Below are 5,921 nucleotides of genomic sequence, written 5' to 3'. Positions count from 1 at the left end.
CACAGACCAGATCCACTTCTTCAGTTCTTACCTTTCACAATAAAAGCCATAAACATATACACTGCGTAACTCAAATTCATTTGAGAAAGCATTTAGCTTAAAGGAAACTCAATACAATAGCTTACAGTGTCTTAGGCTACACAACAGTTCACCTCAGACACCATGAGTCCTCTGCCTGAGCAAATGTGTTCAAACCATTTATGGAAAAATTGTTGCAACTTTTGCAAATTTGCATCGCTGCCGGTATGAATAGTTTCGAAGCAAAATATTGACAGCTGAGTATTTATAATTTTTTCACGTCCCTGGGGTATAAATGCCTTAATACCTAAGTTAGTGAAGCCTGAAAAAGGTTTTAAAAGCTATTATATAATGTAGAACTTCCCCCTCGTTATACATAATTTAGTTTTGAAGGCCGACACGGTGACCCAGTGGTCTAATGCTATGTTTATTTTCAATGGTGGCCGGTGACATGCAGCTACAAACTGACTCCCAACACTTGTCTGCTGTGTAAAGGATGTGACGCGCTACAGATCATATTTGTGCTGGCCTCATATTTTTCAGCACTCCAATGACTAGGTGAAGCATCGTAGCCAGCTCCCAGTGATATATAATAACTGTTAAACTAACAATGTCAACAAACGCTTGAGCAACACTTCTACGGCGACAATGCAGCTGGCCACACTTGGCCATTTTGTAGCTTTGTCACTTGTAGTGTGAACATAGCATAAGACACATCGGACCTCAACGTTCCAGGTTCTATTCAGGCTGGATGCATATCAGGTATTATGTTTCATTTTCACCATCTTAGTTTAGCATAACATTTTCTACCAAACACAAAGCACAGCTGAGGCTGATGGGAATGTCATTATATTTGCAGATATTTGGTCATACGCCAAAGTATTGGACAGAATAAATTTGACCTGATGATGGCACTAGAGGAGAGGTTAAGAGATCAACAAAGTTATTCTGAAGGCAACACTGAAACAAACCATCCAATAGTTGTTGAGATATTTCACTCAAAAATACAAATGTCAAGTCAGGGGATCACCAAGCTTCTGAGGTCTCCTCTGGGGACCATGCATGTCTGTTCAAAATGTCATGACAATCAATCCAATATCTGTTGATCAAAACTTAACCCTGTGCTCACCTACAGTGTCTGGCAATCTGCGTTATATGCGATGACGGAATCAATGGATAGATGTGAAACAAATGCTATGTTTCAACATTTATCCTTTTGCTGATGTATGTGCATGAGATCAATAGGTCAACAAACTCTGAATGAACTGTGTTCATGAGGGTTACTGAGATTAACATCAGCCATGTGGCAGCAAGGCCATCACTGTTCATCGTGAAACTTCCAATCATTGCTTCCATCAATGATACAACATAGATCGATTTCATTTCGTCTGATTATGAGATTTCACCAGGCGGCAACCTTCAGTGCCTTAACCTTGCATTCTTTCTAATGGCCAGCAGGAGGCGAATCCTCTTGTTGCAAAAAGAAATACGATAGACCCTTTTGTCATGGCAGGGTTAACAGTCGTGTCTGAATTTTTTTTATTGTGGTAGTTTATGGTCTCAATCTGTAGTTCGAAGTTTTCTTCAATACAGCATGATGTTTGTTAAGTAAATTATGGTCCATTTAGAGTCAAATAGACCATAAAGCAGGGTATGCTTTAGGGCGGGGCTACCTTGTGATTGACAGGTCTCTACCACAGTGTTGTCTGGTCTGGGAGTTGTCCATGTTTACGTGTTAGATCTTTAACACTTTCACGGTGTGTTTTTAGTTCATGAAAGTAAAATGAAACCCTTTGGTCGCCTAAAAATGCCTTGTTCAGCGTTCAGTTGTACTCTACTGTTACTTCTGGTTGCACAAAAACAAAATGGTGACAGCCGAAAACCAAGATGGCGGCAGCCACAATGCGGAGCTCGAGGCTTCAAAACAGTAGTCCACAAACCAATGGGTGACGTCACGGTGACTACGCCCATATATGCAGTCTATGGATTTCACTGTTCTTGTGAATGTAGTTCCCATAATGCTTTGGGGGATGCAGAGGTATATTATTGCCATGGAGTCAGTCCGTTAGCTGTGGGCTACACATTTTTAGCCTGTATTTGTTAAAATTTTGGCAAATTGGCCCCATTACAAGACTGCAGAACTTGCCATCACCGGATTGATAATCAAAAGAACTTCTCAGGCAAGTTCTTGAGTTTTAAGGAGCTTTAATGTTAAGGGACAGGGTGTAGGGTTTGGTGGCATCAAGCGGTGTGGTCGCAGATCCCAACCAGCTCAATACCCCTCTGCTCACTCCTCCCTTTCCAAGACTGCGGTAACGTGAGCCTTCGAATGCAAAACCATCCTTACCACAATAACACTAGGAGCAACGGAAGTCAGACGGCGGCTAGCGGTACTCTGCTGCTCACATTACCGCAGTTTCACGAGTGTGTCGGAGAACTACAGTGGCCTTCCGGTAACGTTAAAACGCTAAATGAATTGTTTGGTTTGTCCGTTCTGGGCTACTGTAGAAACATGGTGGTGCAACATGGCGGACTCCGTGAAGAGGACCCACTCCCTGTGTAGATATGAAGGGCTCATTGTAAGCTAAGGAATACACAGGGATTCTTAGTTTCAGGTTGTTATACACTAATTAAAACATAGTTATGGATATCATATTCCATTTCTGCTTGATCCCCGAAAACGACAGACTGGACCTTTCATCTTTTTTTCTGTGATATTTTGTATAGTCTAGTATTTGAAAGTTACCACGTTGTTCCACAAACTGAGTCACACCAGGAGAAATGCCCCCCCACCTCATTATGTAAGAACTCCTATCTGTCAAGGATGAGTTTCACAGCTCACTTTTTGACCCAGATGTGACAGACGTTCCGAGTCCCGTTTCAGACCATAACTGTGCATTCCTGATATGTTTCAAGGTTCAAACACTCAGACTAAACCAGGATATGTTGTTTGAACGTTGTGTAACTCTTTCCTACGTTCAGGCGTAATGAAAGAGAAGTCGCCAGCTCAGCTTGGCTTTTTGTTGAATGGAAGATGAGTTCGGGTCATACAGTGCTATGCCACAAACGAATGAAATACATTAACAAAGACAAATGTTTGTAGTAATCTGCTCACATTTCTTCTGTATTAGAACACAGAGAATAGATCACAGGCCCCGAGAGCCCCGAGAAACAGCTTTAACAGATTTACTTTCCCCTGATTTTCCTGGTTTTCATTTGTCTTTCTTTTTTCTCTTTCTTTCATTCTTTCTTTGATCTCCTTTTATGACTTTTCAAAACCATTTGAGGACAGTGGACAAACTATAAACACAATACTGATATATTATCACGTGTTGGCAAACTGTTCCTTATTTACACGTCCTGTCATCCTATTTTAGCTTTGGTTTGGTCTCCACCAGCTGCTGAGAAAAATCAAAAAACCAAGGCGTGTTTGCTGCCCTCAGAAGATGCCATTTCTCTTATCTTAACCATATAGTTTTAGTAGCCTAAACTTGAAAACTCTACTGCTGTAGCGTCATCTTAGGTCAAAGAACCTGTCATATGGGCCATTGTGTGTTGTGCTCTTTCATTCCAGTCGCCAGGATAAAATGTTGGCATTGTATGTTTCTGCAAAGCGGATATGTTGAAATGGACGCTTCTGAACCAAAACCTTTCCTGTCAACATTTATGGATACGTGTATAACAATGTTAGAGCGATTAAACCGCTCGTGCTTCTACCGTTTCAAAGCTGCATTATCATTTACATTTAGGTTTAGGCAACACAACTACTGTGTTAGGATTAATAAAGGATCATGGTTTGAGATAAAATAAGAAGGTTACTTCTGCTTCCACACGGGACACAAACGCCACCCCGAACGCCTCCCCACGCAGACTTAAATGACCATTCAGGAGAAAAATACGATCCCTAGAAAGGTAATTGACAATGCAGTCTCGTTGTATGGGAACAACAACATTTAGGAAACCAGGATGGTTCTTTCAGTAATTTTGCCCCTTGTCCATTAACCCTAACTTCTGTACAGGAATACAGGAATGAGTCCTAAAAGCCAGAAATGAGTTAATATTTTTGCACATCCGATTCTCTCGTCTAGAAGCCAATGTGTAATTTTTGGACAAATTACCCCTATGGTGAATTCTGAAGCTTGTACAACTTTTACAACCGCCTGGTTGTGTTTATACTCGCTCCTGTTTCCTGGTTTGTCCTGGTTTGTACCGTGGGATTTGTGCTGAATAAGTGTCTGTAAGGTGCATGCGAGCTCGGTATAGTGGATAAAGAGAGTCGTGGTGTGTCTACTGTCCACTTCATGTCTGACCAGATTGTCCCGTCAACACTTTTAACATAAGAAAATACCCGGTTCGAATCCACCGCAGATCACTTGTGTCTTTCGTGACAATAACAACAAGGAGCGGGTCTGCTCTCTCTGCTTGCCCCGCATTATGCTGTTACATGGCTTGTCATTAGTTTGAGAGTGAAAGGCAGTGAAGGGGCCAACAGGCAGGACCACTTTACACTGCAACAAATACGCTTTTATGTGGCCTACCTGCACCTGTGTGTGTGTGTGTATTTATTTTTCTCTGAGAGAAGCCCGCACATGCAGGGTGTAATTTGCAGAAATAGGCCAGTCATTTTCGTACCTGCACGCTGTGGGCTGCACTGGAGGGGGAGGAGGGGTGGCGGGACACGAAAGCAAAGTACAGCAAAGTATTTCCAGAGAGGTGGGTTTTTGGCACTGTTGTGGTTTAAGTGGTGACCTGTGGGGATGGGGGGTTACCATGCAGGTCAAGCACTGCACTTGTTTTCTGCACTTGTTAGTCTAACCAATAAAGAAAAAACACACAGTATAAATACATTGAGAAAGACGCATGAATACACTGATATAGGAATGTCAAATAGTGTGTGAAAAACTTACAGCCTAAATGAATGAAATAAAAATATGAAATGAACAAATATACGCATATAGAATTAGTAAATATTTAAATAATTAAAAGTTTTATTTTGACTAGGTTCAAGCATCATAACAGTTCCCAGAGGGGACAAATAAAACCACTTTATTTTTATTATTTATCATTTTTTAGCCCAATTAACCCTATCCAAATGAAACCAGCCAATCCCCGCACCGAACAAACGGTTTCTTCAAAAATAAATCTGTGTATTTTCCAAAAAAGATTTCCTCGCTCCCTCCGCTCGGCGCGGCGGTGTTGGACACGAGAGCGTAAGCTAGGTGGCCGCACGAGCACACTTATCGCACCCGCGGCTGTGCCACACGCGCATGGGATTCCGTCCTGCATGCGCGTCCGGGTATCCATCAGCAGCAGCAGCAGCCTGCAGCCGAGCGGAGGCAAAAACCCGCTCAGCCCGGGTTAGGAGGAGCCGGACCACCACCCTTGCCGGGACTCTGCCTCTGACACCAGCACGTGTTTTCTGAGGTGATTTCATTTCCTCCTCGAGAGGCTCAGCGGAGACACAGCGTGTTATTTATTTATATCGCGCGTGTGTGTGTGTTGTATGTGTGTGTGTGTGTGTGAGAGAGAGCCACAGCCAGCCGCGGCGGACAAACTGCGTCTTAACGCGGAGAGGTCGGACTTGTTCGGCTGGAGAAAGCACACCAAAACGCACGCAGAAACACTCCAGTCCCGTTGCGCGGCCCCCCCTTGTTTTTTGTTTTATTTTTATTTCCTGTCAGTTGCTTTTTTTTTTTTTTTTTTTTTTGTAATCTCGTGCTGCCAAACCAGGAACCCGCGGCTGAGCTCCGAGGATGAACTAGAATCGAGGCTGCGAGGTTGTTGTTTTTTTTAAATTTTTGACTGGATTTATTTCGCTGTGGAGGAAAAGAGAGATCCGGGAAGCGGAGCGGTGCGCACACACAAAAAAGAAGAAACCGAGGTCTTCCTCTTCTCTTCTCTCC

This window comes from Anarrhichthys ocellatus, unplaced genomic scaffold (genome assembly GCF_004355925.1).
Source record: "Anarrhichthys ocellatus isolate YVR2014 unplaced genomic scaffold, GSC_Weel_1.0 scaffold16, whole genome shotgun sequence".
NCBI lineage: Eukaryota > Metazoa > Chordata > Actinopteri > Perciformes > Anarhichadidae > Anarrhichthys > Anarrhichthys ocellatus.
The sequence above is the reverse complement of the archived record's forward strand: the minus strand, read 5'-3'. Positions refer to the sequence as shown.